This window comes from Chiloscyllium punctatum, chromosome 8 (assembly GCF_047496795.1).
Source record: "Chiloscyllium punctatum isolate Juve2018m chromosome 8, sChiPun1.3, whole genome shotgun sequence".
NCBI classification, from domain to species: Eukaryota; Metazoa; Chordata; class Chondrichthyes; order Orectolobiformes; family Hemiscylliidae; genus Chiloscyllium; species Chiloscyllium punctatum.
The window spans coordinates 90,249,471-90,261,990 of NC_092746.1; the positions used below are offsets into that span (position 1 = coordinate 90,249,471).

A 12,520-nucleotide genomic window follows, 5' to 3' on the forward strand; every position below is an offset into this window, starting at 1 on the left:
ATGAGCTATCATTGAACTGATTGAACAGTTTTATTTTCAGACCTGTATGTTATTGACCATTGTATAATTTAAAGAGGTTATAAAGTACCTTTTTACATTTGAATGAGCTTTACTTATCAAGGCTGGGACTCGGGCAAAGCACGTGTGCTACCTTTTCCGTTTTAGATCTGTGAAAAAAGATTAGTGTTCTGCAGCACTGAAGCAGAACCTTCCATCCAACTCATGTGAGCTGAGCAGGTCGCCTAAACTGATCTAAATGACGCCAAAATTGGAGATGTAGTGGACAGTGAAGAAGATTACCTCCGATTACAACGGAATCTTGGTCAGATGGGCCAATGGGCTCAGAAGAGACAGATGGAGTTTCATTTAGATGAAAATGAGGTGCTGCATTTTGGGAAAGCAAATCTTTTGTTGCTGAACAAAGAGACCTTGGAGTGCAGGTTCATAGCTCCTTGAAAGTGGAGTCACAGGTAGATAGGATAGAGAAGAAGGTGTTTGGTATGCTTTCCTTTATCGGTCAGAGTATAGGAGTTGGGAGGTCGTGTTGCGGATGTACAAGACATTGGTTAGGCCATATTGGAATATTGCGTGCAATTCTGACTTGCTTCCTATCGGAAAGATGTTGTGAAACTTGTAAGAGTTCGGAAAAGATGTACAAGAACGTTGCCAGGATTGGAGCATTTGAGCTATCGGGAGAGGTTGAATAGGCTGGGGCTGTTTTCCCTGGAGCGTCGAAGGCTGAGAGCTGATCTTCGAGGTTTATAAAATCATGACTGGCATGGATAGGGTAAATCAACAAGGTCTTTTCCCTTGGGGTCGGGGAGTCCAGAACTAGAGGGGAAAGATATAAAAGAGACCTAAGGGGCAATTTTTTTCAAGCAGATGGTGGTACATGGATGGAGTGAGCTGCCAGAGGAAGTGGTGGAGGCTGGTACATTGCAACATTTAAGAGGCATTTGGATGGGTATATAAATAGGAAGGGTTTGGAGGGATATGCGCCAGGTGCTCGCAGGTGGGACTAGATTGGGTTGGGATATCTGGTCGGCATGGACGAGCTGGACCGAAGGGTCTGTTTCCATGCTGTACATCTCTTTGACTCTTGTGATTCGCGTCGTACTTGCCAGCATTTGGCTTGTATCCCTCTGAACCCTTCCTGTTCATGTACCCATCCAGATGCCTTTTAAATGTTCTAATTGTATCTGCGTCCATCACCACTTCTGGCAGGCTGTTCCATGCACCCACATCCCTCTGCATGAAAAAATTGTTGCCCAGGTCCCTTTTAAATCTTGCCCCTCTCAACGTAAACTTATGCCGTCTAGTTTTGGGCTCCCCTAACCTGGGGCAAAGACCTTGGCTATTCACACTATTCATGCCCCTCAAGTTTATAATCCTCTAAAGTCACCCCTCAGTCTCCTACGCTCTGGGGGGATAAAAGCCCCAGCCTATGCAGCTCCTCTGATATGATTCTCTGTCCTCGCTTGTGTATGTTACTTGGGACTAGATCAAACAGGAAAATTCAAGCATTTTTGGTCCCACCTCCTGACAAGTTCGTACTTTTCTAAAAGAGAAGTCACTATGCAGCACCAATTTTCTGACTGTGGTAAAGATGAGCTTTAAAAGATGTCCCTGCTTTTTTATTGCTTGACCCAACTTAAAAATCTGGCACCTAATACTAAATTAGGATGGAGTTTATGGTGGTACATTTACAATAGCTGCTTGGTTTAAAATGTCTGTCAAAAGGGAGGAATAGCAGCCCCAGGCTGTCCTCCCTTCCTTCTGTTTTAAGCAAGGAGCACACTTAGCAATGAAAGTGGAATATATCTAGGAATGATTACCTTAATTAGAGATATTCTTTTTAAGGACAAATCTTTTTAAGGGCACATTTTTAGAGCTGGTTTGATGCTCAAAATATTGGTATAACCCATGACCTGTAATTAGAAATAATACTGTCTTAATATTTGTTAACAAGTACTAATAAATGTTTGGGGACAACCACGCAAATTATGTGATTAATGTCTGTTTGATTATTTTGAAACTTAATTTAAACATTTGTGATAAATCTAAATATTCTATAGACATAGGGGAAAGTATCTCTGATTATTCTCACAACTCTAACCAGCTGATCCAGAAGGCATGGTGCAACTTGATTAAACGATCATGGTCATGCAGAAAATTGAGCTGATTTGCTTCCCCGTGTGGTTGGTAGATGTTTACTCAATTTGCACATGGCTATGCTGTTAATTGTGATCCAGAATTGAATAGTCATATTATATATTTGGAATAAAACTGTGAAGTAATAGTACAAGGAAGTGGAATTCTATTGATTTCACAGAATCATGAACATAGAGAGTATGTGTTCATGATATGTTGAAAATTGATGGATCTGTTAGATATGCAGTATTGTAACTAGCGTAATGGTCCAGAATGAGTTGGAGTGAAGCATGTCATGGCATGTTCTGCTGGCTTGAGGTGATAATGGTGAGATGAGATCAGTGGGGTTCGAAAAGATGTGTGGAAGAGTCTCTTTCACAAACTAATGTATTTCTAAGCATGGACAGAAGCAAATTGACTAACTGAGAAGGAAATAGTGTATGTCAGTAACATTAAATACAAAAAAAAAAGCGAAGACAATTTGAAAAATTAACAACCTCTTGAAAATACTTTACCCACAGGAGGAGTGTGCATTGTGTACATAGATGGCTGGAACTCTGGATATTTGTAAAATGTATTGACAGGACAAATGTGGCAATTTTTTGAGAACTGTTGAGACATTTAATGGGCAGCTGTTGTTTTTGTCAGTGTCTTCTTGGGCAAATACGCTCATAATCATGACTACTAATACTACTCGTACGCTGACTCCGACGACTTCACTACTAAAATCTGAGCTCCCTTCTGAATAGCAGTGGTTGAAGACAGCACACCTTGGCTTTAAGGCAATTAAAGGATGGGTCACAAATGTTGGCATCGGCAGTGATATCTGCATCAACTGAAAGAGTTAAAAGGCGTAGATGAAAGTTTAAACTTAGAAGCTCTTCTTGTGGATAAAATGTATTGTTCCTTTATTATCTCAATCAATTTAAAAAGTTGCCAGTTTAGTAATTTTAAAGTGAATTTTATTGTGTTTCAAAAATTTGTTTAGGTGAGCTGAATATCTCTTAAATTCTTTGATTTTATCTTTACATTGTCTAGCGAACACTTGATGTAGCAAATTTTGGAAATTATTTTCCTGTCCAAACTCCTTGATCTAGTTGACACAAGGTGGCACTCTAGATACAGTTGTTTGTGGGATTAGATTAGATTTCCTGCAGTGTGGAAACAGGCCCTTCGGCCCAACAAGTCCACACTGACCCTCCAAAGAGCAACCTATTCCCCTACATTCACCCCTGACTAATGCACCTACCATTACGGGCAATTTCGCATGACCAATTCACCTGGCCTACACATCTGTGGGAGGAAACCGGAGCACCCGGAGAAAACCCATGCAGACACTGGGAGAATGTGCAAACTCCACACAGACAATTGCCCAAGGCTGGAATCGAATCTGGGTCCCTGGCGCTGTAAGGCAGCAGTGCTAACCACTGAGCCAATGTGCCATTCCAGTTGGGCTTGTTAATTTGATTTTAGAGCATTGTGACTAATTGCTTTGAAAGAAATCTGTTGAGTTTTATTTTGATATATTGCACATGTTGATAGATTTAGGATTATTTGAAAAAGTGGTTTCATTTTAGTCATTTCATTACGAGAAGTCCTTTTTAGATCACATTTCCACATAGTAAATCATTAACAAATTTTCCTTCCCTTCACAAAAGCCTGACTGGAGCTTATTGTTGGGGTAGAACTTGTTTGATAGCTTTTGCATTTCGTCAAATATGTACATTAATTTTGCAGAACTATGTCTTGTTACCAGTGTAAGAAATCGTATCAGGCTCAAGCAGTATCTTTTGCAGTTGTCATTTAATTGGCAAACTTGCTTTTGAACACATTTAAATGTGAACTATGTATATACATTTTCATTTTGTTTATTCCAAGAAGTGAAATTTGGAAGTTTTCAAGTTGAGATGGACAAAGACTTACTTCCCATAAACATAGAACAGGAACAAAACAAGACCGTTCATCTCCGCAAGCCTACTCCACCATTCAATAAGATCATGGCTAATATGCATTTGTTTCAGATTTCACATTGCCATCGACCCCATGTTAATTTTAGATTCCCTTGCCTGACCAGAATCCAGTTTTTCAGTTTGAAGGGTGGAACTGGCAGTTGGCCCAGTTCTCGTTAGTTATGTAAGTCTGTGCCTTGTGCATGGATGAGACGATCACACTTGAGCTTGAAAAAGAAAGCATTTGATAATTTGAACTACTTGAACTTCTGTTTTGAGGATGACGCACCTCATTGACATGATTTGTTCTGCATTGGTTTGTATTTTTAACAAACTACACTTGAAGCAAGTGTTAAAAGACGAGTCCATAGAATCCCAACAGGAGGTGGCCATTCAGTCCATTGAGTCTGCACTGACCCTCTGAAGAGTATCCTACACAGACCCACTTCGCCCAACGTAACACCATAACCTGACATTAACCATAGCAAATCTACTGGATACATCTTTGGGCTGTGAGATAAAATCGGAGTGGCCAGCAAAAACCCATGCAGACACTGGGAGCATGTGCAGACTACACAGACTGTTACTCAGTGCCAGATCCAAATCTGTGTCCATGGCAGTGTGAGGCAGCTGTGTTACATTCCTGGCAGATTATCGCATTCAACCAAACCAAATGGTGTTCATCAAGATCAAGATGCCAAATGAACACTGAAGCCAAACTCCTGTTCTGCATAAACGAACAGAATGCTGGAGTAACTCAGCAGGTCTGACATATCCTGCGTCATGAGATTGTGATGATGATACAGGAGGTACCTCAAAACATTCGCTTCCTTTTGTCTATGCTGCTTGCAGAAGATCCTATCTCTCGGGTGGGAAGACAACCATCATCTGCATCCTCTCTCAAATATGGCTATGATCATCCACCAACAGCTTTGTTGGCTTTATGATAAAATTGTTATTTCAGATACCAGGCTCCCCAAGTGGATCTCCTTCCAAGTCACTCGGAGCAAATTTACCAGAAGAGGACCAAAACAAAACATGCAGAGGATTTACTAAAAAGTAACATATAGAAGTGCACTATTTGGTTACATTCCTGGCAGATTATCACACTCAACCAAACCAAATGGAGTCAAAGTTTGTGGGAAAGATCCCAGTATTTTTGTGACCCACCATTTGATGAAATCAAGTGGGAACGTGGTGAAATGAAGCTGCTATGGTCCAAATGACTAACAGCTGTAACCATAATGACATTTAGCCCATTTTAGGTCTGCTCCACCATTTGGTCATGGCTGATAGGTTTCTCAAATTGGTTCTCCTGCCTTCTTCCCATAACCCTTGATCCCCATACTAATCAATAACCAATCTCTCTGTCTTAAATTCTCTCAATGACTTGGCCTCCACAGCCTTTTGCGGCAACGAGTTCCATGGATTAAACACCCACTGGCTGACCAAATCTCACCTCATCTCCGTTCTGAAGGGTCATTCCTTCACTCTGAGGCTATCCCCTCAGCTCCTAATCTCTCCTAATGGTGGAAACATCTTCTTCACGTTCACTTATCCAGGCCTCTTGGTATTCTGAACATTTCAGACCCCCTGTCCCAAATGCTTCTGAACTCTGAGTACCAACTCAGAGTCCTCAACCACTCCTTGTTTGAATGGCCCTTGAAATGGGTTGTAGAAAATTGAGGTGTGTTCATTGATTACACAGAACTGAAGATCAAGGCAATAGGGCAATGTAATAAATTTTAGGACCTGGCCCAGAAAACTTTTGTGCCTTTTCTCAGCTGGAGCTATCTGCACTAATCTTTTACCCCACAGACATTTTTGATATGTTTTCGTAATTCAAATAAGTTTTGTTGTCTCCTATGATTGGCAATAGCATTTCCTATTCCAAAAAATCTTTTCAGATTGAACTTGTGTTCTCGGGGTCTTGCTCAATAGCAGGTAGAAATTGTCTCACTATTTGCTCCTTGAAATATTAAGTTTGAAAACTTCTCTCCTCTTAATGACAACTTTTTTATATGATAGTTGCCCCTGAGTATGCCAGTCTTGTATCCTGTATGGTTCTAATCTGGTATTAGAAATGTAATATTCCTCTTGTATGGTTGGAAAAAGTTGTTAGTGCACAACACCCTGTCCAACACATACGCATTTAGCACTATGTTGTCATAACCTGCTTCCTACTGCATACACAATAAATGCAGAAAATGCAGTGTTGCAATTTTGGCATTGATGCTTTGGTTTCAAGAGCAAATGCTAGTCTTGTGTGATTGTTACTAACTGGAGATCCACAGCCTTGTTCGGATGTTCTTGGGAGGCACAAATCCATACACCACCATGGCAACTCATGGAATTTGAATTCAATAAATTAATAAATCTCACATTGGCCACTTCCTGTCTTGGTTAGTATTGAACTGAGATTTGTTTTTCTTTATTTGTAGAAGAAACTCTTCTGGTTCATGTACTTTCAGAAATTTTAGTCTGTTCTCTCACCCTGGTGTGATTTTTGCATGTGATTGCAGACCCACAACAGTGAAGTTTGCTCTTAGTTTTACCTGCCATATTTCATGTCTATCAAACTGCTGGAGAAAATTTGAACTTCAAAAGTGAGATAATGGGAGTTCAGAAGCATTGTGTTCCTGTTACAGTTAACAGTAAGGCTGTTAAGAGCAGGGCATAATGGATGAAAAAAGATATTCTGTTCAAGAATAAGAAGGGTGCATATGAAAGTAGAGACAGAAGAGATGAAATGAATCAGGAGGGCAAAAATTTGAGAGCTCAGCAGATAAGGTTAGCGACAATCCAAAGCTATTCTAAAAGTGCATTAAGCGTAGAAGAGAAACTAGGGAGAGAATAGGGCCCCTTGAAGAAAACAAGGTCATTTATGCGTGGAACCACAGGAGATGGGAGCGATACTAAACAAATTACACATCAGGTTTTACTGTGTAGGGCGACATGGAGGCGAAGCAACTTGGAAGAAATAAATATTCATGTCTTGAATGCAGTACACATTTTTGAAGATGATGTGCTGAAAAAAAACTAAGGTGGATAAATCTCTGGGACCTGATTATGTTTCCCAGGACTTTGTGGGAAATTAGGGAATAAATTGCAGAGCCCCTGGCAGCAATGTTTGCATCACCTACAGCCATGGGTGAGGTACTGGAAGACTGGAGGGTGGCTAATGTTTCTTAAGTTAAGAAAGGCTGTAAGGAGAACCCTGGGAACTATAGACCACTGAGTCTGACATGTGGCAGGTAAGTTGTTGGAGGAGATTCTGAGAGAGCGGATTTATAAGAATTTGGATAGTCCGATTGGCTTTATTGTTTGAGAATTCATGTCTCACAAACTTGGTTGAGTTTTGTGAGGATGTGACCAAAATGATTGAGGGCTAAGATTGAATGTTATCTACATCGACCAGGTTCCACAGACTGATTAGTAAAGTTCGATCATGTGGGATTTGGGGAGTGCTGACCAATTGGATACAAAATTAACTTGATGGGAGCAAACAGAGGGTGACGGTGGAGGTTTGTTTTTCAAATTGGAAGCTTGTGAGATTGACCGGTGATATTCCACAGGAATTGGTGCTGGATCTACTGCTGTTGGTCATTTATATAAATGATTTGGAAGAAAATTTAGGAGCCATGGTAATATGTTTGCACATGACACCAGGATTGGCAGTTTAATCGACGATGAAGAAGGTTATCTAAAATTACAAAAAGATCTTGATAATTGAGCCAACCGGCTGAGGTAGAACAGATGGAGTTTAATTTGTCAATAAATGTGAAGTGTTGCATTTTGGTAAAACAAATAAGTGCAGGACTTGTACAATTTAATGGTTGGGCCCTGGGTTGTGTTGTCGAAAAGAAACGCTAGGGGGTTTGGTCCCTACATAGTTTTTGGAAAGTTGTGCCATGCTTAGACTTGGTAGTAAAGGTGTTTAGCAGGCATGCCTTCATCGCTCAGACCACTGAAAACATGAGTTGGGATGTCATGTTGAGGTTGTATAGGAAGTTGGTGAGGCCAGTTTTTAAGTACTGTGCACTGTTCTGGTCACCTTGCTGTTGGAAGGATATTATTAAATTGGAGTGGATTGAGAAAAGATTTACAATAATGTTAGTAGGACTGGAGGGTTTGAGCTATAAAAATACACTAGATAGGCTTAGACATTTTTCACTGGTGCGTAGGAGGTTGAAGGTGACCTTGTAAGTTCATAAAATCTTGCAGGGCACACATTAGGTGGATAGCAAAGCTCGTTTCCCAAGGGTGAGGGAGTTTGGAACTGGAGGGCATTTTTTAAAGGTGAAGCGAGAATGATTTAAAAGACACCTAACAGGCAACTTTTTCACACAGTGGTTAGTATGTGGAAAAAACTGTTGGAGGAAGCGGTTGATGTAGGTACAATTGCAACATTTTAAAAGACTTTTGGAAAAGTCCATGAATAAGCAAGGTTTCGAGGGATGTCGGCCAAATACACTCAAATGAGACAAGTTGAATTTGGGGAGCTTGGTTAGCATGGACGAGTTGGACCGAAGAGTCTGTTTCCATGCTTAATGACTCTGTGATAAGCTCTTTATCCTCTGGATCAGTCTTGTAAATCACCTCTGGACCCCCTGCAATGCCAGCACATCCTTCCTTGCTCTCAAAACTGCTCTCAAAATTCTAAATACCTTCTGATCAGAGCCTTTTTCCAGCTTCAGCAGTACATCTCTGCACTTGTATTCTAACCCTCTTGATATATTACATTTGCCCTCCTATTGCCAACTGAACCTCCATGTTAATCTTAAGACAATCCTGAATAGTTGATTTTGTGCTTGAGATTTCCAAAGCCTTACTCTATGTAAAGAAAATGGTCTATGCCTTTATTCTCACCACTGAAGTACAGAACCTCACACTTTGCCACATTGTATTCAATCTTTCACTTCTTTGCTCATTTGACTTAGATGTCCGAGTCCTTCTACAGTCCTTCTCCCTAACACTGCCTGTTCCTCCACCTGTGTGTCAGATGCAAACTTTTAGTTCTTCTGTCTAGTTTGTAAATATATCATGTGAAGCTTAGCAGTCCCAATACTGACCCTTGTGGAATCCCATTAGTCACTGGCTACCATGAAAAAGAATCTTTTTATCCCAACTTTGTCTTCTGCCAGTCAGCCAGTCTTCTGTCCATGCCAGTACCTTGCACTGAATGCCACTTAGCAGCTTCCTGTGTGGCATCGCCACAAAGGCCTTTTGGAAATCCAAATAGATCACATCCATTGGTTATTCTTTGTCTAACTTATTTGTTAACTCCTCAAATAAATCTGGATGGATTTGTCAGGCGTGTCCTCCCCTTGATGAAGCACTGCTGTTTTTGCCTTATTTTACCATGTGCTTCCAAATACTCGGCAATTTCAACCTTAATAATGAAATCTCAAATGTAAACCACTGAGGTAGGCTAACTAGCCAAAAGCTTCTTGTCTTCTAACTCCCTTATGTTTGAACAGGAGTGTTATGTTAGCTGTTTCCCAGTTTCTTAGAACTCTCCTGGACCTGAGCAATTCCTGAAAGATCACCGTTGATGCCTTTGCAATCTACTTCAGAATTCTGGGGTGCAGACCATATGGTCCAGGTGATTAATCCACTTGCAGATCTTTCAGCTTCCTCCGCTTCTTCGCCTTCATGATAATCACTGTACTTCCCTCTGCTCCTTGACTCTCGAAGTTATGGTACGCTGCTGTTACCTTCCACCGTGAAAACTGATGCCAAGTATCTATTCAGTTCCTCTGCCATTTCAGGAGGTTGATTAGTTCCTCGAGCTTGCTCTGCCATCCAGTAGGATAATGGTTGATATCTCAGCCTCAACTATATGCAAGGACTTGCCTTCGTGGCTTTCAGTGACAAGGAGCTCCAAAGAGAGAGAACCCTCTGAAAGAAGAAATTTTTCATTATCTCAGTTTTGAATTGGTATCTCTGAATTCTGAGACTATGCACTCTGCTCCTCGACTCTCCCATGAGAGGAAATATCCTTTCAGTATTTACCCTGTCAAACCCCTCAAGAATCCTATGCTTCAATGAGATCAAGTCTCGTTCTAAACTCTCGTGAATCGAAACCCAACCTGTTTAACTGCTACTTGTTAATATAGAAAATATTTTGTCCTTTTCACGTTCAGTGTGATAGTAATTTATAATCATCAAGTTAGTAGCTATTGCCAACCACTGAACTATAACTTTACTGTGATTTCACTCAGTTCTGGGCTGGTTCCCTGATCTTGTGCTTCAATTTATCCTGTTTTTAAAAAGTATTTTAAACTCTGAATCCAAATGAAAAGCAGAAAGCTTCTCTTTTCCCCTGTGCTAAATTGCCATGTTCCTCCAAAATCCCACAGACACACTTTGGCTGTGCATCAATCTAGGTGTGATTGTTCTTCGATTAAATGATTTGGCAGATGAAAGGTAATGTGGGAAAATACAGAATTGTCCACTTGAGCAGGAAGAATAGAAATTCAGCATTTTATGTAAATGGAACGAGAGAATGTAAAATGGGGGTGCAGAATGATCTGTGTATTATGGGACATGAATCACAAAGTTAGTTTGTGGATGTAACAAGTGATTTGCAAGTTAGATTCTATGTTGTTTTTCATTGTAGGGGAATAAAATATAACTATAAGGATTTACTTGCATTTGAGTGTTCCTGATGCCACAGTATAATCTTGGGTACAGCTTTCATTGAATGAAAGTGACATGAGTTCAGTGATTACCCTATGAGAAAAGATTGGACAGACTGGGCCTGCATCCATTAGAGTTGAAAATAATGAGGAGTGATCTTACTGAAAGTGATATTTTGGACATGGAAAAATGTTTCTTCTTGAACAAGAGATTAAAACCAGGGCAGAGTTTAAAAATGAGTGATCTCGCATTTAAGCCTGAGCTGAGGAAGTTTTTTTTTAAGGATTGGGAGATTGAGGGGGCCTGCCTTCTCTAGCAAATGGTGGAAGCAATGATTTAATATTTTTAGTGCAGGGGTTGACAGACTCTTGGTTGTGAAGTGAAACACTTTTGGGGTTAAGTATAAACGTTGGATTGTGGCCTCAACTCTATCAGTCCTGATGCTGTTGAATGACCAAGCAGGCTAAAAGGGGCAAATGGCCTACTCCTGCTCCAAATTCATAGATTGACTGCCTCATACTATGTTTTCATTTTCAATTTTGCCTCCTTTATTTCTGTTTATAAGTCTCCTCAGTTCAGACTCTGTCATGACAAATTAATTGCCAAAATCCTTTCTCACAGCAAGCCACTGTTGGCTGCTGTTGAAATTTTTGAGCTTTTACTACATCATAGTTTCATAATCTACTTGAGATCTGTATCACAAGGGAGACCATTAAAGCTGACTGATTTGATATGCACTGAACAATTCATAGTGTTCTGGCTTAAAAATAACGATAGGGTTGACTGTCATTAATCAGAACTGAACTTGTAAACCACCTACTTTGTTCGCTAGTTTCGGATAACCTCTTTGGTTTTGGCACACAGTTTTTTGTGTGATGTTCCTCAAAAACATGAAAAAGAAATCTCAGATTTATGGTTTTTCCAAACAAGTTTTGTTTTGTATTCATGTTTTCCTTTTGTTCATTATATCCTTCTTTTATTTTGCATATAAAAATTGAGGTTTCTTGTCTGACGTTTCTTCAGTCCGGTTGACTGATCTGTCTGTTGCATGTCCTTTTATAGATGTCATGGGCCATTTGTAAAGATGCCAAAATGAAATTGATATTGGAAAAGAGGAAATGTTAATTTTAGGTAAAATTTATTAAATCTTCATGAGTAGATGGTGAGAGGAGAGACAGTAGCTTGGCTTTGGATACGAAGGCAGGGAGGAGCAAATCGTTCATAATGTGAATTAGCACGAAAATATAGCCACAATGACAGCATAAGAAAGTCATGAGTTTGTTGTTGAACGGCTGTTATGGGGACTGTTCCATTTCCAGTTTTGAAAAATAGCAAGTTCTAAACCAGCATAGGTAATATTAGAACTTTATTGACTTGTGTAGGGCATTTGATTTATGGAAAGATTGAGGAATAGCAGTAGAGCACAGGAACAGACACTTTGGTCCACCAACATTGTGCCAACACAATGCCTTTCTGAACTAAAAATCGTTTGCTTCTTTGTAGTTAATACCCACCTTATGCCTGTTTACTCATATGCCTGTCAAGATGCCTCTTAAAAGTTGCTATTCCAGGCATTTTCCACCCCCTGTAGGGGGATGAAAACCTTGCCCCTCACATCTTTTCTAAACTTAGCCCCCTTTTACCTTAAACCAGTGTCGCTTAGAAGTTGATGTTGGAGGCTTTTTCCCAGGATAGCAATTGATTCTGTCTACGTCTCTGAGTTTTGTGAATTTTGACCAGCCGGTCCCTCACCCTTCAAGTAAAAACAAGCGAACTTT

General features: G+C 40.2%; 1 protein-coding gene across 9 annotated transcripts in view; it reads left to right on the forward strand.

The window, feature by feature from the left end:
• Positions 1-12,520, forward strand: part of waca (WW domain containing adaptor with coiled-coil a) — a 129,614-nt gene that overhangs the window by 10,197 nt on the left and 106,897 nt on the right. The gene's annotated exons all lie outside the window — the stretch shown is intronic.